This window comes from Solanum lycopersicum, chromosome 5, assembly GCF_036512215.1.
Source record: "Solanum lycopersicum chromosome 5, SLM_r2.1".
Lineage (NCBI taxonomy): Eukaryota > Viridiplantae > Streptophyta > Magnoliopsida > Solanales > Solanaceae > Solanum > Solanum lycopersicum.
In genome coordinates, this window is record NC_090804.1 from 28,885,472 (window position 1) to 28,910,201 (window position 24,730).

The following is a 24,730-nucleotide window of genomic DNA, read 5'->3' on the forward strand; positions in this document are numbered from 1 at the left end:
GGACTGGTAGATTTAGATTAGGATTATGAACTAAGGTCGCATAAGGTTCTATGTGAAGTAAAATAAGTATATGTGCATAATGACTAAGAGTTTACTATAATGTTCTTATGATTTTGACTTAAATGTGTATATGTTGAACTATACTTCTATGATTGTAGGTGATGGCTTATGTATGATGTATGATTGATCCCTTGTGTCCTTAAGGTGATGCATTGCACCAACTATCACTAGAGGGTTACTTGGGAGGTTAATGGTTTAAAAGAAGAAGTTCACTATTAAGGGAAAAATGCTCACCGTAAAGCATGAGAAGCTTACTGTAAAGTGACCCCAAATATATCTTAAATTCTATATGTGATTTTATATGATGTTTGCCTTTTGAATATGCCTAAAGTATGCAAAATGTAAAAATGCTATTGTATAAAGGTTTTATGAAGAGTTACTCAAAAAGTCATGAAGTATGATTTCAAGAAAACGTCCCTTTTAATTGCATGGTTGCCATACTTAGTGCATTCTTGTACTAACTCCATTCTTCTCTAATTTTTACACAAAGTGCAGGTTATGAATGCTTAAGGAATGTCTTTAAAATATGAGTAGCTTGATATGTGATTCCCAAGCTCAAGGAAAGGATGTACTATGTCTAGTTTAATGTAATGTATTTTCTTATTGTTCTTATGTATTATGTTATAAGAGTGGTGTTTCTAAAGTACTCTTATGATGTTGAGTCTAGGATGTCAAAAAGAGACTAGAGTGTTTAACTTTGTATGATGATTTTTTATTTACATATGAAGTAATGTTGTAGCATATGATGTGCTAATAAAGTTTTAAATTTTTCTGGTAAATTTTCCTATGACAATTCGATGAATGATAACTATTGGCTTGTGTAAGACCTCCGAGGGGTAAAGTGTGCCATGTTACTTCTAGGGGGTGCTCCCCAGATGTCACAAACATGGTATCAGAGCATGAGGTTTATGAAAGTGATTTTAGGTTCAAAAAGTCTCATATTGCCATGTCTAGTAGAGTCTCGATCATCGGTGTGAATTGCGACCCATCTATGAGCGAGAGGCTATCGGACGATAGAGTTTTCCTTCTTCATCATTCTCATGTCGTGCCATAGAACTTAACTCTTTGAGATCTCTCTCTTATATTTTCTTATACGGTAGTCTTTTAGAAGTGATTGCTTGGATGACATGGTATCTATATGCATGAGGGAGAAAAGGTTAGTTTTGATGCTTATGTTGGTTTTATGGTTTGATGAGTATGTGTGCAGGTGAATTTGGCATACTTTGATTATATGATGTTAATTATGGCTATACTTTGATTATGTGATGTTAATTATAGCTATGTATGTGAAATATAAGAAATAATATATTATGTTGATATGATGTCCTTTGTGGCTTTATATATATGAGACCTATGTGAAGTAGCATGTTATGTTGAGAATTACATGTCATGATATGGCTAAGCATGTTATCAGTTGTTATAGATAAAATAAGTCTCTTTTGGAATGGTGTATTGCTATATGGTTTTTTCATGATGGTATCCTAATGTTGTGATTTGAGTTAGAAATGCTTAATGATCACCATTGAATGCATGCTGCCCTTAGTATATGTTTAAATGGTTCAAATGTTGTCTTTGGTTGTATGTGTGAACTTTAATGATTGATTTTTATGGATTGTAGTCTTTTGTATAGGCTTGATAATTGACGTAAGGGTAGCATGAATGTCCTTGTAGGGTGATGATGTGGGTTTGTTTACCTAGAAGCTACCTTATACTAATGTTGAAATAAAAGAAAGAGTCCTTATGACTAAGTATCGTTGTTGTTTTCCCCTAATGATTGTATGACTTTGGTGTCTATGGTATTGTTAAAACCTTATGTGGTTGAATAGTATGACCTAACTTTAAAATTTGGGGATAATTTGCATAGATGATAAGGTTTAGAATGCGTTTGTTGAATTACTGTATTTCCTTCTAAAGTGGTAATAACTTTTAAGTGATTAAAATGAACGTTGTTGAGTTAAGATCCTCTTAAGGTTGAGTTAAGTTGTTCTTAATAGGGTCTACCCTAAGTGGGGGATGATGATGTGAGTAATAAGGTTGTAGATATTTCTATTTTTTCCTTCTATGTTTATTTGAGCTTGAAACAGATTAATTCTTAGTAAGTTTCTTCATGACAGGAGTCTTATTGAAATTATGAATTGCATGACCTCTATGTGTTTGGTATGTCTTGATTGACCCTATCTTAAGAGTATTTTGAAGATTCTAAAGTACTTGAAAAGAAATTTTGATTAAATTCATGGTTTTCTCATGTTGATTGTGCATCTTGACATGCTAGTTGTGCATTTAACTTTCTGAAATAAGGTAAGAAGCATGTTTGAAGTCACTCTTAATGTGTAAGCTTTAGCCTTATAATGAAAAAATTTGAGTCTCCTTAAAATAAAAATGATGAGTCTCTTGAAATTTATGTGACTTCTATTGTTTGGAAAACATGATTGTAGGCTCACTTTTGAAAGGTAAAAGGCATGTAGCTATTGTTCTTGTGCGTGCCAATGAATTGTAAGACTTTCCCTAAATGATGCATGTTTTTGAAGCCTAGTGATAAGCTAGAAATTGGAATTTTGTGATATGACTTCCTATTGTTGTGATGTGTGTCGTGTAATTTACCCTTTTGGTTTCACTAGGAAGGATGATTGAGCATGACATGATTAAAAGTTGAGGAAATCTAATGTTACAATACAGATGACCTTTGTGCATTTGCTTGGGTACAAAATCATGAGAGATGTAAGCGTGTGGAGGAGAAGGACATTCTTCCATAGACACAACTAAAAATGGTATAATTGAGTATGACCCTCATGGCACCAGGTCTAGCTAATAAAGATCCTTACCAACCTATCTTACTCAAGTTTATGTGCACTTATTCTTGAGTGATGTTGTGATCTACCTGAGTGTGACTTAAAGGTGGTTGCATGATGAGATCTCAATAGTTGAAATGTAAAGGCCATGTTATGATTCGGAGAATGATGTTACTCCTATTAAAATGACAAGATATACGTGTTTGATGCATTAAGCATGAGTGAATGAAAGTGTGGCTTGCTTGTGTTTCATGGAGTGTTAAGTGATTTGAAGTTTTGTTCCTTGTAAGTTTGGTGCATAAGTATGTGATGATGTTATGAATAACGTGATCTGCTCTATGATTTATTGAAGTCCTTTTTGTGATTAAAGTGTTCTAAGTGTCATTCAATGACGAATGTTCCCAAATGGGGATACTATAAGACCCTTAAAATGGGGTTAGGGTGTCTAGACACTCAATTGTTCCTATAATCTTTTCAACATGTTAGTTATGTATTTTAAAGTATGCATGGGTGATTTGGAGTCATTTGGATGTAAAACGTCAAGGGACGGCCAAGACGTTCGATGACTAGTCATCTAAGGGACGTTATGTGTTTTTATGTTCTTATGTGTGTGTCATGAGATTATGAGGTCCTTAAATTAGTAATAATGATGTTTATAATCATTGTATGGAGTTTCATGAAGTTTGGAGGACAAACGTCCAAGAACGTCTAAGACGTTTGAAAGTTAACCCTTGAGATGTTCATGTGTGCCTTGAATGAGCCTTGCATGTTTGGATGTGTTTTACGTGTTCATGTTGGGTGAAACTTGCATGTAAGTTCTTCAACATGTTAAGGTGTATATTCACGTTAGAAACGTCTGGGTACGACTCCCCAAGGGACCCGCAAGAGGCCCTCAAGAATGACCCAAATATTGTCGAGACACTGTTTTGGCAGTGTCAATTGACGAGCTCAATTGACACCTCGTCTGTCCATTGACACCCCGTAGATTTGGGGCATAGGTTGACACTTAGCCTCAGGAGCTGAATCAACCAAGAGGGAGCAGCATCACCAACGACGGAGCAGTAGGACGCCCCGTCGTCCAGTCGATGTTGTCTGTCGATTGTTGCCTGCAACTGCATGCCTGCGACTGTTTTATTTAAGGGGTGAATGGGAAATTCAACCACTTCCTAACCTAACCCTGTTTAGTTTATTTGATTATTTTTAGATGTATTAAAGTTATCAAAAACGTGATCAACCCATTCCTAATTCGTTCTAAAAAAATTAGACTTTCCCTCCAAAACCAATTCTCTCTAGAAACCTCCATTGAAGGTGAAGCTCAAGAAAAGCTTGGAGCTTTGATTCCCATGGATTCTTCATCATGTTTTATAGGTACACATTAAGGAATGTTGATCCTTCATCTCTAATTATCCTCTAAAAGTTAATCTCAAATTTTTCAAAGAGATTTCATGATCAAACCTTCAATATTTAAATCTAGCCATGGGTTCTTTTTCAAAATGTTTTCAAAGGATTTCTCATAATAAATTGATGATAATGTATTGGTTTTAACGTGGAATGTAATACAATTGCATGATGAACCCATGTCCCCTTCCATTCTCGTTTCTGTCTAAGTATGGGCTTTATGATCTTGAATGTATATCGATTGAATTATGATTCTATTATGTATAATTGCTTATGTCTACTGTTTATTATGCATATTGAGGATGAATGTTGATAAATGATCCATGTGGATCAATATATGATTTTTTTAACAAAACTAGCCTATTCTATGTGTTCATTGTAAACTCGATTTTATGACAATTGTTGTAGGATTTTTATCATGCAAAGATCATTGTAGCTACTACCTTAGGTTAATATTATGGATGAATTTTAGGTATAAATCCTTGGTCATCAAACTAAAGGAAACTTGGCATAGAACTTAACATACATGTGCTACATCTTCTCGTGATGTAGGTTCAGGTTCTTAGCACCCAGATCACACATAGATCAATTTTCGATCTTCAACTCAACAAATTTAGTGGTGAGTCCTCATTCTTCGAGGACAATAGTCATTAGTTTCTTTTCAGTATTTAGTCTTTTAGTTTCAGTTTTTGCTAGATTTAGATGGCGCTTATCCCAGTATTTCTAGTCCAGTTAGAGGCTATTTTCGGACATAGTTAGTTTCAACTTAGTATTGAGTGAATATTTCCTTTGTATTAAAATCATTATCTTCAAATATCTCATATTTAGCATATGAGTAAATTCCCATCTTTTCAGTTGAAATTTATGATTTAGCTTCCGCAATAGTTTATATTCTTTAGTATGCGCATGATCATGTCAGCAGGGTTAGCTTGGAATCACTTGTGGTCCTAGGTTCCATGTTCGCGTATCGGGGGTAGCTCAAGGCATTACAATAATGGTGCAGAGATCAAGGAGGCAATGCATTAAATTGAGTGGTGTGGACAACATGTATACAAACGCATTATACTAGAAATGGACTCGGAGCTGTTGAGCAAGTGGATCAACAACACAAATTGTTATCCATGGAGAAGCAGGAATAATGTTACTAAAATACATGAATTCTGTAGTAAGCTTGAAGTTTTCCAATGTCAACATGTCTATAGGGAATCCAATGGTACTACAGATCTGTTAGCAAAATGGAGCCATACAAATGATATCATACAACATTTTTATACTCCTCAACAACTAGTGGGAACCATTCGAGGAAGTTACATCTTTGAGAAAATGGGGATTCACAATTTCATAAGAAAGAAGCTTAAATGAATTATGTATCCTCCCTAATATAGCTACACAAATATTATTTGTTTAACATTGCATCTTAAGTCAAACATATAAATACATGTAAACTTTCTAAATTGTTCGTCTCTATATGTATGAATTGTTTAGAGTAAGACTAGATTTTAGTATTTTCTTTTGTAAAAGGGAGAGTCTCCCTAATTTATTTTATTTTAGAATAGTATATTAGAATACTCATTTTTTAAGATATACACATGCTTATACAATAGCCATACAACCTAGATCACAACTAGAATAGGAAAGTAGGCCTAAGCTTCACATAGTGTGATCATCATAACCACACACTCATATATTCATCAATTTTCCTTCAAGGCCATGTCAACACATATATAATGACAACACATTACAAGGCCAATTCAATCAACAATACTATAGAGAAGTAGAGAAGAAGTGTAGAGCAATTCTTACCAATCCTTTAACCTTAGATCTTCATTGATCAATACAATTATTTCATCAACAATTCAAGTATAAGACAGTAGCTAATATGCATTAACAATAGCATGGGCACGATTCACAAAAAGAGCAGAATCTCCGCAGAATAGTAACAACAAATCAAAGAATAGGTTGAGTAAAAAAACAAGAAATGCCATGAAAAAAGACAAGGAAAGGAGCAGCAGGAAAAGAAAGAATAAGTTGAAGAAGTTGATGAATATAGCCATATAGCATATGAGAATGAGTATGATGAAGATACTAGATCATTAGACCGAAATGACGAGGACGAAGAGGTTAAATCTACTTTTCACACTGAATATGAAAAAGAAATACAAGATGTCAAAGACAAACAAGGGTTGGCACCAAGAGGAAGGAAGTCAACTAAACATAATCTTCAATCTACAAATACTAGTAGACCATTTACAAGAGCTAAAAGTAGAGGTTTGTGATTTTAATATATAGGTCTTAATGTATGGTTTGTTACATTATTCATGTATCAAATTCCTTAGGAGTTACACATTGTCTAATGTGTACTCTAGAGACTGTTGCATCCTACTCCTAATGACTATGTCTAGTTTGAGGTAGCTATTAGAATATGTTCTTTTATTTTATATACTTTTTCTTGTAAAAGGGAGAGTCTCCTTTGTTTATGTATTTCTAATAAACTATGCATTAAGGAGGAGTCATCCATAGGTGCTTAGTTTATTTTTGAATACAACTTGATGTATCGGGTTGAGTTGACTAACTGCACTAGGTTGGTCGACTCATAACCAAACTTAGGATTGGGTAAGGTTCATGCCCCTTCTATGTACTGTTGAACTTTAATAAATTATAAGGTCTAGGGGTGTTGCTCAAACCCTAACCCCCCACAAGGGTCGTTCAAATTTAAAAAAAATCATTAAAAATCATAATCCAAACATTGAACAGTAAACCATAGAATATAAACCCAAATGTTAAAACCTTAAAAAAAAACCTAAACTCTAACCCTAACCCTAAACCCAAGCCCAAAACACCAAAACCCAAACATTACATCATATATATTAATCCCCAAACCTTAAAAGCTAAAAAAGCCTAAACCCTAACTCTAACCCTAAACCCTAAACCCTAAAATCTAAACCCTAACTCCAAAAATTCTCTCTCTAGTTCTCACACAGCGGCGGCGGCTGTAATTTCTCTCACATCGGTGGTAATCGGAGGTCAATCAGATGGCGTTAACGCCACCGGTGGAACAAAACCGGCCACCAGATAAGCAACAAGTTCATTATTCTAACATTGATCCACAAACAAAAGATGATTTCACAAATTCGAACTTGCGGCATGAAGAAACGAGTCATATTGCAATTTCTGTGGAGGAATTAGAATGGGCAAGACGAGTCATGGATATAGCGAATTCTGGTTTGCTTGTAATTAAATTAATGGAAGAAAGGAAATCTACATCTCAAAATTTGTCTTCAGCTGAAAACTTAATAAATTTCATCAATCCCACTATGGTACTGGGTGGGATGTTGGTATTTTTGTTGATCGAATTGATTATCCGTCAAGTTTTAGAGTAGAATGAAACTCCAACTACTGGAGGTCTTTCTGTTAGTAAGAAACAGGTCGAATAATCAAGTGAGTTTGTCGTCGGAGATCGCAAATCGCTAGATGAGCGATCTAGTTTTCGAACGATTTCTTGTGGTGTAAATGTGGATTCAAATATTGGAGATTATTCTCCTTGTCAAGGCAATCATCATACTGAAAATTTACAGCAAATGGGAGCCAGAATAGCCCAACTCCAAAGTTCAGTTGGTGGTAAAGGAGGAACTCCAATCGAAATCGAAGAGGAGGAATGTCAAGAAACGAATCCAAGAGTTGTAGTTGTTAAATCTACGGTAATATTTGGAAACCTAATCTGTCACAACATACTTCTACTAACCTGCAGTTTCAAGAAACAACTTCACAAAAATATCGAAGGAATCTTGTTGAAGATGCTGCGCAATATATGTTACAAATTGGAACCAGTTCATTGTCCAAAGATTCAGCACAAAATACTTCAGGAACAGGTCAAGATGCAGAGGAGTATTTTCAGGCCTAATCTTGATCAACAACTGAAGCAGCAAGTTCAAGGGACTGGTGCATTTATACAAGGTCATGAATTGATCCCAAAATGCTATAGCAATGTACTGCAAGTACTAATGATGAACGAGTACACACAGGTAAGATCGTTTCAACTAGCATGGCTCCTAATATTAATAGTGTTTTATGTATAGATAAGGAGAACGTTGGTCTAGCTGATATCGATAATGTTAATGTGTGTGCTGCTTCTAATCCTGCTGTTGTTGTTGACAAACTGAAAGAACAGGTATTAAGACACGAATGCGCCAAGTAAAAGGTGGGAATGGGGATGGTAATTAGCATGCAAATCTTGATGAGTTCCCTCAAATTTCAAACAATTTTACTAGGCAAAATACTCGGAATAAGCAGGGTTCTCAGAATCTAGTTCCTGTTAGAATGTCCAATAATCAAAGTAGTCAACACTTCCCAGAAAAAGGTGAAGATCAAGAACATGTTCCCTATACTGTTATACAAACGTATGAAGCTAGACATAAAATTAATTTGTCTAAAACTTCTCCTCTAATAACGTTTGAGACACCAAAGATTTTTACGAAGCAAGACCAGCAGTTATATTTAGAGCTAAAGATTTCTTGGTTAAATGGCCCGATAAGTGTAAATATACTCTAATCGTTAAGTTTAGTTGTGCAATGCCTAAAGTGGAACTAATAAGGCAGAGTTTTATCAACCAAACACAACTACACAACTATCAGGTGGAATTAAAATTGCCCATTTCAATGCTAGACATGTCTACATTGATTTGGATAATAAATTAGACTTTGTAACAGTTTGGACTAAACAAAGAATGGTTATTGAGGGCCAGCCTATGCGTATTCAAACTTGGACACCTACCTTTAGACCTATAGAGGAAACACCTATTGTTCCAGTTTGGATAGGTCTTTCGGAACTCCCATGGCATTGCTATTATAAGGATATACTTACTGCTATGCTATCTCCTATTGGTAAGGTTTTATACTTGGACAATGCTACTGTTAATAAAACAAGGGGAAGCATGCAAGAGTTAGAATCCAACTTGATCTTAAAAATGAAAGACCTAAGCATGTGTGGCTTGGTTATGATGAAGAAGATTTGACCAAAGGTAAGTGGCAAAGTATTAAGTATGAGAACTTACCTGACTATTGTCCATGTTGCAAACATCAAGGCCCATGCTGTTGCAAACATCAAGGCCCATCAAGGCCCATGCTCAAGGACTGCACAATTAAAGCAACAGATGAGGAAATTCTATCAAAGGAAAGAATTGGAAGCAATGCAAAAAAGGAAAGCCAATACAGAACATAAAGACAAGGATACTTCGGGTCATGCTGCAGTTGAAATACAGCAGGGTAAACAGCCTGCAGATAACACACAACAAATGCAGCAGGTTCCAGAATTTGTTGATCAAGGTGAAAAATGGCAGAAGCAAAAAACAAAACTAACTACACAGCCTGCAAGTCCTTCCCAAGACTGTATGGAAAGCTAAAATTCTTCAGCAGAATACTATGCAAGATGTACAACAACCAGTCCAAACAGGTATGCAAATCAATGGTCCTACATCTAACAATTTTATTGAATTAGATAAGCAGGAACAGAATACAATAGGTCAAATAGAGAAACACAATGAGGATTGTGCAACTGTTCCTCTCCAACAAACAGACCATGTAGGCCATGCACAAAGTGAATTAGGTAAAATTCAAACTATAGATGGTATACCAGGTATGATTTCACAATCCCATCTATCACAAAACAATCCTATTTTATGTGAGACTACTAGAATTTGTGTAGATGTGGAAGGAACTGAAAGTATGGGAATAGATGAGAACATAGAATTTGATTTGCAGGGGAATGAAATACAAAGAAAAGGGTTGATTGAGCAAGAAGGGGAGTGTAGCAGTTCAGCTACAGTCCAGCAATATGACGAGGATAACATATCACATTTAACACAGTCTCCTGCAGTAAACAGATCAAGTCAGCAGCATGATAAGAAAAATCAAACAAAGAGGAAGGCAATTCACCTCAAGAGAGTAATAACAAATCCAAGAATAGGCTGAGTAAAAAAAGAAAAAAAGCTCTAAAAAAACGACAAGGGAAGGAACAGCAGGGACAAAAAGAAAGAGTTGAAGAAGACGACGAATATAGTCATATAGCTTTCGAGGATGAGTATGATGAAGATACTAGATCCCTGGAAAGTAATGAAGATGAAGAGGAAGTTAAATCCACCTTTCACACTAAATATAAAAAAGATATTCAAGATGTTAGAGATAAACAAGAGTTGTCACCAAGAGGAAGGAAGACAACAAAACATATACCAGTTCTAGGAATATTGGAAGGCCTCTTGCTAGATCTAGAAGAAGAGGTCTTTAATCTTATTATTCTGTTAAAATTCAAAGTATTCTATGATTGCAGGATGTATAAGATTCAGGTTCTTTTAGAAACATACTATTTGTAATGACTATGTCTTTGATATGGTTATTTAGATAGATTCTTTTACTTTCTATAGATTTTTCTTGTAAAGGGGAGAGTCTCCCTTGTTTATGTATTCTAGTAATCCATGTATTAAGGAAGAGGAGTCCGTAGATGCTTAGTTTCCTTTTGAAATATAAATTGATGTAATAGGGTCTAGTTGAATAACCTTAGTAGGTCGATCAACTCATAACCCATCTTAGTATCGGAGGTATGGTCTATGCCCCTCTATGTACTTTTGATGTTAAGAAATGATAAGGCCTGGGGGTGTTGCTCAGACCCTGACCCACCACAATGATCGTTCAAACCCTAAATCATAAACCTAGCGTTCTCTCTTTGCTGAACTTCAGCTTAAGCGATGAATATCACGCCGCCGCCAATGGAGGAACGATGTCCACCGTACAAATCGAAGACACCAAATACTAATCCATCCCCAATAGGCACATTCACAGAGTCAGCAACCAAAGCTTCGATTTTACAGCTTGAAGATGATGTTAGGGTTGTGATTTTAGAAAAGGAATTGAACAGGGCACGAAGAATTATGCCGATGGAGATTTCTGGTATGCTTCACGTTACGCCGATTGAAGAATTGAATTCTATAACTTGTGAATCGTCTTCGATCAACAAATCAACAAAATACGCCGGCCTATTTGAGAGATCGACCATCGCGATTCTAGATCGTCTCGCAAGGGAATCGAATGATGGACAAAAACAATTGAGAAATTTCTGATAAAGTAAATCTATATCCAAGTACTGGGGTTCTTTTGTCAGGTCAGGGCGAACAAGATAGTAAAAACTCGAAGCAAGTAGGAGTAGGAATTATCGATCTGACAATCTCAGGTGAAGGCGCCGGAGCTCTGATCAACGTTGTGGAAGTTAGGAATCTAGAAAATGTTCCCAGCAATGCAGATAATAATCCTAAGGTAATACTTGATATTCCTACTTCACATACTATTATGCAGACTATTCATAATTTGCAGATTCAAGATGTATCAAGAAAGGGTAGTAAGAATATTGAGAATACAGTAAAATTGATGTCGGAAATTGGAAAAACTGTATTTTCCAAAGCTGACAAACAGGCAATTCAAGAACAATTAAAGATAATGGCAATTTGACAAAAATAGGGGAGGTTTTAAGTGAAAATGCTGAAGGAATGCTTGCAGGTAATATTTCTATGTCTAATGTTAATGGTAGTATGCAGATTAGAGATGGTAAAGGAATTGTGCATACTGGTAATGTTAGTGTGAATGTTAATGATGCATTGCCTGTACAGCAACCTGATAAAATTGGTCAAAGTTCTGGTAATTCTATGCAAAATCAAAATCTGGGGAAAAAGAGTTTGGGTTACGGGAATGTAGATAAGAATTCTCTCAACATAACCAATTTCCTCAGATTTCTAATAATTTTGTTAGGCATAATAATCAGAATCAACAGATTAGGACTTGTCAGGACAATGGGAATGTCAGAGAAGGTAACGGACAACAAGGAAAGGATGGTACTCATGAACCTGCTCCCTATACTGTGATCCAACCTTATCTGCAAGACTTCGACTAATTTAGAAAAAAATTGTTGCTCCAATTACGTTTGACACTCCTATGATTACTACTAAACAAGATTGACAAGCTGTAATCTTTAAAGAAGATGACTTCTTGGTTAAATGGACTGATAGATGTAAATACACTCTAATAGACAAGTTTAGAAGTACCATGCCTAAATTGGAGTTAATTCGGAACAATTTTATTAATCAAACTCAATTATTTGGAGGTGTCAAGGTTGCTCACTTTAATTCTAGATATGTTTACATTGATTTAGACAATGAATTAGACTATGTTACAGTGTGGACTAAGCAGAGAATATATATTGAAGAGCAGCCTATGACGGTTCATGCTGGGACACCAATTTTCAGACCTATAGTGGAAACTCCAATAGTCCCTGTTTGGATATCTTTTCCGGAACTACCATGACATTATTATCATTAAGGTATTCTAACTGCTTTATTATCCCCTGTTTGTGAGGTTTTATATTTAGACTATGCAACTATCAATCAAACAAGGGGTAGTATAGCTAAAGTTAGAATCCGACTTGATCTTACAAAAGATAGACCTCAGCACCTTTTGTTTGGTTATGAGGAAGAAGACATGAATAAAGGTAAATGGCAAACTATAGAATATGAAAATGTACCTTAATATTGCCATTACTGTAAGCATCAAGGGCATGTGATACAAGACTGCACAATCAAATCTAGGGATGAGGAATTCTATAAAAGAAAAGACCTGGAAAAAAAGAAAAGAAAAGCATTAGGAGAATCTGGAAATGACAATGCATGTGTACAAGAGCAGCAACTTCAGATTGTATCAAAAGATATACCTATTATACAGCAAAGGAAAGAAATACAAGATCATGGCGACCAATGGCAAACATAGAAGAAGAAACAAACTCAACATCAAACACAACCTCAACCCAAGACTGCCTGGAAACCAAGAGAACTTCAAACACAAGAAAGCTTGATAACAAATCAAACCAGTCAGGCAGATATTACATTAACCATTCCTACTTATAATTCACTTAATGATTTAGATATGCAAGGTAAGGAAATGAATGACCAGGATAATAGCGATAAGACAGTGATAGAGGCTGTCAATACAGCACAAGAACCAGGAATTGAAATACAGGATGACCAAACAATCCAAAAGGCTAGTAATCCCTATTCAACAGGTTATTAGTAAATTGTATAATGTTTGTGTTCCCACAGGTGGTACAATTCAGAATCAACAACCAACCTGCCATGCAAGCCATGCACAATATCAAAAAGTAGATAAAATTGAAAGTGTAGATACTGTAATAGAGCAACCAGTCTACACAGATTTGTATGTAGAGCTACCATGCCAGGCAAATCAGCAATTATATTAAACAGGACACGAAGTCCATGCACAAATTCACAAAGGTAAAGTTCAAAATGAATATATTATACCAGAAGAGGGAGAAAATGCAGAGAGTGGTGTGCAAGGGAAAGAAAGGCAAAGGTTTGGTCGATCACAGTGCAGATTATGAATTTTGTAGCACAAAGCACAAGTCCTCAATAATATAAAGAAACTCAACAAGAAGAGGAAAGAACAAACAGTCCAAGAATTCAAGAATAAGCAGAATCTCCACAAAACAGTAACAATAAATCTAAGGCAAGGTTGAGTAAAAAAAGAAGGGATAACATCAAGAAAAAAACAACAGAAGAAGCAGGCAAGTGAAGCGGATCATCAAAAGCAACAACAACATAATGAGAAGGTGGATGAATACAGCCATATAGCGTCTGAGGATGAGTATGATGAAGATACTCCATCCCTATACAGTAATGAAGATGAAGAAGATGTTAAATCCACCTTTCACACTAATTAGGAAGAAGAAATACAAGAAGTTAAAGACAAACAAGGGCTGTCACCACAAGGAAGGAAGCAACTAGACATAATCTTCGGTCTGTAAACACTAACAGACCAATCATAAGACCTAGAAGTAGAGGCTTGTGATGAATGATTTGTTTAAGCTTTACAGTAATCTTTTATCAAATTCCTTATATTTTACATGTTGTATAATGTGTAAGATACATATTGTTAGACATCCTAGTCATAATGACTATGTATAATTTTGATATAGTTATTATATTAGGTTCTTATACTTTTATAGACTTTTCTTGTAAAGGGGAGAGTCTCCCTCGTTTATGTATTCGTAGTATACTATGTATTAAGGAGGATTCCTCCAGAGGTTGGTCGACTCATAACCCACATTAGGATCGGAGGTAAGGTTTATGCCCCCTCTATGTACTTTCTTATTTTAATAAATTATAAGGAATGGGGGTGTTGCTCAGCCCATGACCCACCACAAGTGTCGTTCTATTGAAAAAAAATACAAAAACCCAAACATCAAACACTAACCATAGATATTAAAAACCAAATCCTAAACCCCAAATCGTGAATTTAAATTAAAAAAAAAAAACTAAACCCTAACCCTAAATCCTAAACCCCAATCCCAAAACACCCTCTTTCTCCAGCCCTATTTATTTTAGTTGCGAGGTTCTTTCACAAATGTTTAATCATATTCCTCAGATTCCTCTATATAAAGGTTTTGACATGGAGCCTAAAGGTCCTCAGATTAACCATTTAAGCTCTGCAGATGATGTGATTATATTTACTTCCACTTATAGACATTCTATGAAGCTTATTATGGACACTTTGGGTAAATATGAACAAGCTTCAGATCAGCTTATCAAACAAAGAGAAAAGTCACTTTATGGTGCTTGATAATACCCCTCAAAATATCATCAATACCATTATAGAGGTCACGGATTTTTCTCAAATAATATGTCCTATTACTTATTTAGGGCGCCCCGGTATATTGGTAGACAGAGGATCATATATTCCCATTTGGTTGAGAAAATTTCCAAAAAGATTAGTGGTTGACAAACTAGAATGCTTAGCTTTGGGAGTAAAATGACATTGATCAAGAATGCTTTACAATCTATTCCAGTGAACACAATGGCTACAATATCACCTCCTAATACTACCATCAAGTATATTGAGTCACTAATTGCAGATTTCTTTTGGGAAGTATCATTGGGCGTGTTGAGATACCTAAGTTTGCCTTGTTCTGAAGGAGGTGTGGGGTTAGAAACTTAACAGATATATTCATATCTTCAATTCAAACAATAGTGGATCTTTAGATAAAAACCCTCATTATGGAGTCAATTTCTGAAAGCGAAGTATTGTCAGAGGGCCAATCCAGTAGCCAAAAAAGTGGACACTAGTTAATAATTAGTGTGGAGATATATGAAGAAGAATAAAGATATAGTCGAAGAACACATTTCTTGGAAAATCAACTATGGCAATAGTTCCTTTTGGTGGGATGATTGGGTAGGGGAAGATGCCTTGGCTAAATACACAAATGTTTCTAGCCTTAATAATGATACCATTTCTCATATTAATGGTACATGGAATGACACAATGTTGAGGCAGCAGGTTCACCCCATGCTCATTCCGCAGATATTGCAAACTACAATTTAGTATCATCAAGGAGTACAAGACATTGCTGTTTGGAAACTTACAGAATCTGGACATTTTTCATGTACATCAGCTTAGGAACTTTGCAGGAACCTTACAAGACTCGATTCATTAATTTTGCATAGACATGTACCTTTTAAATGTCCTTTATTTTTGTGGAGAGCATTAAGGAAGAAATTGCCAACAAATTAAAAACTGTGAACCTTTAAGGTGGAGTCTGTAAAGTGTTATTGTTGTATCCAACAAGGATGGGATGTATCGGATCATATATTCAAACAAGGTCTCTTTGTTGTCCATATTTGGAAGTATTTTTCCAGCAGCTGGGAGTAAATCTGTGGCAGTCCTCTTTGAGCAGTATCTTATTGAGCTGGGGAGATGTTACAGGAAAAAATGAAGCTCATACTACTATTATTCATACACTGCCTCTTATTATATGTTGGAAGTTATGGAAGAATTGATGCTCAGTAAAATATGGAGGCAAGAAATCAAGCATCATTCGAGTCGAGTACCTAATTATTAAATATATCTTTCTTCTAATTAATACTGTTTTTTCTTACATGCATTGGCCTTTGACATGGTTAGAGGTGGTTGATAGATTGGAAAATTGTAAGCATGAGATTAGAGTAACCTTAGTTAAGTGGAAATCACCCCATCCTAATATACTCAAACTAAACAGATCGAGGGGGGGGGGGGGGGGGTTAGGGGGGAGGTATTCTGAGAGATGACCAAGGGACCATTGTTTGTGCATTTTCTATACCTCTGGGTAGAGGGACCAATAACCCGGTAGAACTTCAGGCTGCCAGTTATGGGTTGCATTGGTGCATTCAGCATGGGCACAATAAAATTATTTTAGAAGTTGATTCTAAACTTCTAATTAAGTGGTTTATGCAGGTTTCTACTCCTTGGAAACTTTGCAGGTTTGTGCAGGAATTGCAGGCTTTGGCTCAACGATGTATACATTTCCAATATGTGCACACATACAGGGAAGCCAACAACACAGCAGATCTCTTGTCCAAACAAAGTCACAAATATGATATTATACAACATTACTACACTCCTCATCAGTTACCCCATGCAGTAAGGGCAAGCTATATGATAGAAAAAATGGGAGTCCACAATTTCAAAAGAAAGAAGTTGAGAAGAACTACAAGAACCTTCTTGACATAATGTACAGGAACCATGTTAAAGTACAGGAAGATCAAGTTACAGGTAACCAATGTGCATTGTCAGATGCAACCAATACAGCAGAATCTGTCAACAAGTCAGTGCTGTGTTATATTCTGCAGATTGGAACTTAAGTGCATTTGGTACTCTCTTCAGCTGAACTGTTGATAAAGTAATGTAACACCCTAAAGGTCTAGGACATAACCTAGATACTCACGTGATGAACTAAACCTTAAAACACTCTTTCTAAGCCTAAATATAGTTTATAAACCATTTAGGATGTTTTAGAGTTAAGACGTCAAGGAACGCCCATGAAATCCGGAAACTAGCTAAATCGACCTAGTTGACGTCCCTATGTTTGGTGAAGGTTCGGGAGGGTCATATGAAGTCCGAAACTTATAAGAAGACTTTAAATAGGTAGAATGCAGTACAAAGGGTCCAAACCTCCACTAACGAATCCCCAAGGACCGCCTGAAGGATCCAGGAGGAGGACCCAAACCTTGGTGAGCACGCTGCCAAAGCAGCTTGCGGCAGCCTAGAAATAAAGGTCACTGCGCTACGCGCAGCTGACACGTGGGGTGACAATTTACCTTGCGTTGCATGCACTCCACGAGGTCCACTGCGTCAAATTGGATTTCAAAAACAAAATATGAAATTAGCCCCACGATGCGCAGCCACTTCCCCAGCTTCATTGAAATGATTTCTTAAGCATTTTGACCTAGCAAAAAGACCCATTTAAGTGAAGGTCTTTTGGGTAATTTAGGGGGTGACTATATAGTGACTAAGGGTCAGATTTATGTCATTTTTGACTCACCTAAATCAAACTCCCAAAATATTACCCAAAAGCTCTCACCTCTCTCTACTTTCTCTCTCCCTGAATCCTCCATTAAAGAAGCAAAAAAGCTTGAAGAAGAAGACCAATTTCTCTAGGATTTCACTTCAATTTTGTGGATTAATCTTAATTAAGGTATGAGTTCTTCACTCTTGGGATTCCTTTCACCAAGAGGTTCTTTCAAAGTATATTTCTAAAACGCCCAATTCCAAGGGTTTTCCTATTCTAATGTGGTTTCTTCTAAACTTCAAATTGATGATAAATTATTATTGACTTTGACTAATTAAGTGTAGGATATTGGTTAATTGATGTTAATTGATGCAATTTCATATAAATCATGTCCCTTTTCCCAATTTCCCCAAATCTTGGATCTTGCTTATAAATTGATGGGAATTGGAGAATGTATTGATTGATAGGTTTGTTTTATCTATTTAATTCGTTCATGGACTGCCTAGGGTAATGTATTGTTGGAATTGACTCTATTTATTGAATAATTCATGATGAACCCTTTTACCCAACCCTAGGTTATGAATTTAAGTTAATTGGGATAGTGATGATGTTATTGACCTAGTTATTGTATTAATTAGCATTGAATGATGTATTCACACCCATTGTTGGGTTTAATTGGATGGTTGATGGTAAAACCTTGGATGATGGCTTGTGAAACTTGTGTATTACTTACTTGTGTTTAGTGATGAAGTTACATTGAAGTATACCACATGATAAGGTTGATTAGGGTTGGTATGATGTTGAATTGGAATGTCTTGAATTATTACTTGTGAGTTGTTGGCTAAGATGTAGTGACATACGGGTTGTGATGAATTTACCTATGTGCTTTATCATAATGTGATTACGTAAATGTGCTAAGCTCACATGTGTGAGTTGTAATGAAAGGACAATGCTCATGCAATTCCTATTGAGCTATGATAATGACTATATGAGGGGTAGACCCTATGACCTAAACTAAGTTATGATTATTAATGAAAGATATTTCAAAAGGACTCTAGCTTAGCCCCGGGTGAACTAGAAATAAGGGAGTTAGGATCACCAATGTACTCATGATATTGGAGACTATAATGCATGTAGCATAAAGAGGGTCCCACTTCATTTCCTAGTTTTTGAACTATGTTTCCGCCATAGGAATACTAGCTAGTGGATACACATAGATGCTATTTTATGTTTTGGTACTACCTTGGCAAGTAGTCCGCCTTCTTTCGGTGTAGGGTTCCACGACACCGGATTCCACATTAGCTCATGCGGTCTATGTCGGTTAAGGCAAGATATTCTGATATAAGTAAAATGAAGTAATGTAGTGAAATATAACTAGGATGACCTAAGGGGTTTGACTTAGTCTAGGTAGGGGTAGGGAACTCTACCTATACATTGCACTAGTTAGCCTTGAGGGAAGTCATAGAAGGAAGTTCTTATGTGGTTATATGCTAATAAAAGTAAATGATATGTATATGTTGATCTAACGTGCTAATGACATTATGTGATATTGGTTTCACTTATGAAAATGTGGTTGGTCTATTGCTAAAGTATGATGATGTCTACTCTTAAAGATATGATGTGTAAAGTTAGGCATTGCTTATAGTCCTTGTTGAGTTTACTTGGTTGAGTGAGGTTATGGGGCCTTACTTAGTCATTGCACTAGTGGACTTAATGAGGGTTAATGAGTAATGATGTTGCTTTGGTCATGATGTTATGAACACTTATACATGCTTGTTTGTATTATAACTTATTGATAGAATTGTCTTGATTATGTGCTCAAATATGTTGATATTCATGTTGACTTTATTAGACTTGGTATTGTTGGTCTTTTGATTATATGGTCTTGACTTAAGGAATATGTTCTCATTGATTGGCATTGGTTCTTGAATGTGCATGATGTCTTTTCAAAGTAAATTAGCATGCTTCAATGAAATATCCCTTTTTAGCATGATTTCTATGTTGCGTGTGCATATGTGCCCATACTTAGTACAAGTGATGTGCTAACCCCTTTTCTCCCTTTTTACCGAACATTTTAGGTTCCGGTCGTTGAAGGTTTCGTGACAACTTTTGAAGGAAGTCTTGGATTCTCATTCTCCAAGTTTGGTAGGTCCTCACCACTTTGAGGACAATGCCACTTTCTAGCATTGGATGTTGATTAGTCATAACACTTTGTTCATTCTCTTCCATTTGAGTACTATGATTGTATCCTATATGTGGCTTTTATTGTATTAATGTATGACTGTTGATATACCGTGGTTTCACGGTATTTTAAATATTTTTTCCTTAAGTTTAGTGTGTGTCCAAAAGCCTTTTTGTATTGATTTTTATGTAAGTTTCTCTTTATTTGCAGAAAATCTGTCCAAAGATGAACGCGGAAGTTTTTGAGCAACAAATGCAAAAAAGTTACTACCTACGGAGCTTATGACGTTCTGTCAAGCTTGCGACGGTCCGTAGGTGGCAACGTAGTGAAGCTGCTAAAGGAAGATGGGAAAGTCTGACCAAGTGTGGGATTAAGGAAGTTCATGATGGACCGTCATAGCCTTGACGGTCCGTCCTACTGGTTCGTCGCAATGACCAGAGATTAGCCCAATACCCAATTTCCAAGGAGTTTAAGTGTTATGGAACGGAGACCCTCTAAAGACCGTCATGCTTGGAACGGTCCGTCATACCTTCCGTTGAGGGTAATGAAGAGAGCAACAGAAGAATTTGTAAAGTATGGGACGACGGAGGCCATGACGGCCCGTCGTGACCACGATGGTCCATCACGAGGTCTGTCGACCCAGCCGCGTTTTGACGGATTTTCAGTAATTAGAGTCCTTCTTTTATTAGGTTTTGTTTTTTATAAACAGTTCGAAAAACCTTGTTTTGGGGGTTAGACTTTTTGGTGTTAGACTCTTTGTTAGAAAAATCTTTGATATTAGACTTTTTGATTGTTACACTTTTTCTGCAATTGATTGTTGGTGATTTTGTTGATTAATCAAGTGAATTTCTGGATTTTATTCTTTCTCATCAAAGTAAGAGCATGAATTCTTATATTAAATATATGAATATTGTGATTATTACTATGGGTAGGTGAATAATGAGGTAAAATTAACTAAAATAACAATTCCACAATAGTGTATTGCATGTATTGATAATTCTTTCGTTTAGATTTCTTTTTAACGGATGTCCAACGTTAGAACTCACGTAAATACTACTTTCCAGACCAAGGAGGTAGATAATAGGAAAAGAATTATCAATATAGATTTAGTGTATACTATCTGATCGGCTAGTGTCGATTGGTACAAGGTAATAACTTAGCCAAATATCGAATACAGTGCTTAATATGAGGTAAATAAGGGTTAGTATAGCAACACACGTAGCCGGACCAAGGTGCAGAGTGAAATTTTCTGGATGCCGGACCAAGGATTTAGAAATACATAACTTATCACTTTGCATGCAAGATACTAGGAAAGAATTGTTATAGTTAGAATTATCAAGTTAGGAACATGTGGGGAACACGTAAACCCTAGTTACTTTTATTAATTTATAAAACTCCAAGATTTGATTCTGTTAGTTGGTTACTCTAATTTAGTTAGTTATTTTCATTAATTTAGAAATAAAAACTCCCCTTTTATTGTCTTTTGTTTTCTAAGGAAATAATTGACTAAATAATAGTAATAATAAATTAAAGTTAAGTCTGAACTATTTTCCTCGTGGGAACGCTCCCAACCTCATTAGTTGGGTTCTTTACTTGATACAACCGCTTTACTTCTTATGTGAAAAGTAAGTTTGAGCGTATAAACATGCCCAATTGTTATACTCTTCTTTAGATGATTTAATATGAAACATCCTTTTTAAGAATTACATTATGTATTTTATATATATGTTCCATAAAAGTAGAAGACTATGTAATCTTCTTATACGAGGGGTCTTTGTATACTCGATATGAATATATTATGTGTAAGCGAGAGGTCTAAGTAAGCCGCATGAAGTAGTATAGATGAAAAGTTTTAAATTTTCTGCAATTTTAACCTATTAAGTAATGATGAATTCTAAGAGGCTAGTCTTAGTCTAGGGGGTACATCCCAGATGTGACACTAAAGGAAATCACAATTATTGTAATTCACGTGCAATCTCTCAAAGGCTAACCGTACATATGGTTAGACAAAATACAATGCCTGAAAGTGTTCATGAGACATAATATGATCAAATTAATATGACTGATGTATTGTCTATGTTTCTGTCAAATGCCACAATAATTAGGTAGGACTAGTTTTTTGTTCGTCTAATATTGTAAGTGGAGAGTCTACCTTACTTTTTGTATTTTAGAAATTTGTATTTACAGAAGAGTCCTCTTTATGTAACACCCCGTAGCCAAAATAGACCAAAAACCAGCTTTACTAAAAATTAACTGTAGGTGCAACCAACGGTTGCATCGAAGGACCGTAGCCTAACCCACGGTTCGTCCTGCACAACCGTCGATGGGATCAGAAACTCTCAAAAATTTCAGCCCAGAAAAAATTGGTTAAGCCTTGGACTACCCACGGATTTACGGTCTGTAGGTTAGATGACGTTTGTAGTCCGTGACCTTCGATCAAGACCCTCATCTTCCCGCTCTCTGACCAGATCTACGGATGACCAGCACGATCCGTAGCTGGACCTACGGTCCGTAGGTCTAATCGTAGGGGAATAATTTATAGACAGTTAAGGGGAAATGCAGTTGGGTCATTTTCAAATGGTCATACCTCTTAGCACAACATGCATTAGGTGTCTCAAAACCTATCCAGAGATAGATAATTGAGTCATTTTCCATAGCCACCGGCCTTACTAAAATCAGACCTCCGAGTAAAACGTTATGCCCTTTTTAGTAAAGGTCTGTCGAACCATCCCAGTCAACGGACCCAATGACGGAACGTCGTCAGATGACGGACCGTCAATCCTAGCCGTTGTTTGGTCCGACATCAACTTACCCAGAGGTCTTTTGGTCTTTTCCCACTTTGTTTAAACCTTAAGTTACTTCGTTTTGACCCTAAATAATCAGATTTTAGTCAATTTCAGCCTAGAAACATAATTAAAACATGTCTAAGTCAAATCAGTAAATCAAAAATTAGAAAAATTAGAAGCAAGAAAGGAGAAAAAGCTCAAGAACCCTAGTTCAAGAACGCAACAAGTTCCAGCAGTTCCAGGCCCAAAATTTAAGTATTTTTCCTCGGTTTTCATCACCAGGTATGTGGGATTTCACTACAACGCTTCTTTTACCCATTAGGTCCCTAGTGTTCAGTCAGATTCTTGATTCCCTTATCATGATTAAATCCAGGGTTTCTAGAACTTTAACAGAACTTCATGAATTTCAGAACCCTAGCTATGTGTCTTTTTAGTTCTTGAATTACACATGCTAGGTCAAATATTTTAGTTACTTCAGATAGACATGCCTTAGTAATAAATGCATAATTACCGGATTAATTATTGCATTACCAGATTAATAATTGCATTCCCAGTTTGCATGTTCAATTTTGAGCTATCTAGTATTTACAGAAAACTCAGTTATAATCAGTTAATTACATAATTCATGGGAGTATCATACTACCGAGTTAGAATAGGGTTCAGCCTACCCTATAGTCCCAGAATTACTAGCCAAGTAGGTTGTAAGTCCCCTCTGTGGGCAATCAGTTAAGTGATCACGCCAGCATGCCTTTATACCTCTGGCAGGGTATATTGGTTCCTCTCGATAGGCCGTATACATCGGACTCAACATTTAGCTCATGTGGTTTAATTATTGCTTTTTAGTAGCTCCCACTGATCGGTTAGACTCTCTGCATTGACCATTTATCAATATATTCATTATTCAGCTTCAACATGTTATAAATTGGTCATTGCAATTAGTTTTCTCAGAATTCAGTTTATCATGTCAGATTATTATACTTGCTTTTATGCTTGTTTAGTTATGTTTTATTTCAGCTTTACTCTATCCTACATGCTCAGTACTTTTCAAGTACTGACACATACATGTGTTATATCTTCTCAAGATGTAGGTTCAGGTTCCCAGCATCCAGATCACGCATAGATCGATTTCTAATCTCCAGTTCAGCAGATTCAGTGGTGAGTTCTCATTCTCCGAGGACAACAGTCATGAGTGTCATTTTAGTCTGTAGTCATTTAGTTTAAGTTTTTGCTAGATTTAGATGGGGCTTGTCCCATTATTTCTAGTCCAGTTTAGAGGCTTATATCAACCATAGTTAGATAAATCTTAGTATTGAGTTAAAATTTCCTTTGTATTAAACTCATTGTTTTCAAATATCTCAGTTATAGAATATGAGTATTCCCCATCTTTTCAGATTTAATTATGATTTAGCTTTCGCATCACTTATTATCTTTAGCATGCTCATTATCATGCAAGTAGGTTTAGCTTGGGATAACTAATGGTTCTATGTTCCGTGTCTGTGTCTCTAGGGTAGTTCGGGGCGTGACAAAACTTGATATTAGAGCATTAGGTTTAAGTGTCCTAGGATGTATGAAAAGCAGCAATAAGTAATGTCCTTTTCATGGGTGTGAAGTGCACCACATCTAATGAGATGGAGGTTATTTTAGGAAAAATTTCACTTTCTTGGTATTCTTATCGTGTGCGAGTTATGATATTATTCCATTTTAACTTGACGTTCTACGTTTCAGATCATGTCTCCTCATAGAGCTAATGCTAGGAATGTGAACGCAAGGAATGCAAACGTAGGACCTCCAGTCCCAGATCAAGAAGTCTCTAATGATGAATTCACAAATGCCATACAGATGTTGGCTCAGAGTATGACTAACTAGAACAATCGGGTTCATGCTCATGTAAATAAAAATGGTGGATCAGTGGTAGCAAGGGTCCATGACTTTGTTAGGATGAATCCTCCTGAGTTCTTAGGATCAAAACCTAATAAGGATCCTTAAAATTTATTGGATGAGATCTAGAAAATCTTTGAGGTAATTCAAGTCACTGAGAATGATCAGGTGTAGTTAGCATCATACCAGTTGAAGGATTTAGCTCATATCTAGTACACTAAGTGGAAGGAGAATAGGGGTGAAAATGCGGCTCCTATCACTTGGGACTG

General features: G+C 36.1%; 2 long non-coding RNA genes across 2 annotated transcripts; both read left to right on the forward strand.

Annotated features, from left to right (window-relative positions):
- The first annotated feature begins 7,179 nt into the window (after positions 1 to 7,179).
- On the forward strand, positions 7,180 to 14,008 carry LOC112941557 (uncharacterized). The gene is made up of 2 exons (XR_003246852.2): positions 7,180 to 9,878; positions 10,004 to 14,008. It is a non-coding gene; the product is annotated as an uncharacterized lncRNA (long non-coding RNA).
- Positions 14,009 to 17,635: 3,627 nt separating this feature from the next.
- On the forward strand, positions 17,636 to 20,643 carry LOC112941488 (uncharacterized). The gene is made up of 3 exons (XR_003246748.2): positions 17,636 to 17,801; positions 19,694 to 19,760; positions 20,008 to 20,643. It is a non-coding gene; the product is annotated as an uncharacterized lncRNA (long non-coding RNA).
- Positions 20,644 to 24,730: the final 4,087 nt, after the last annotated feature.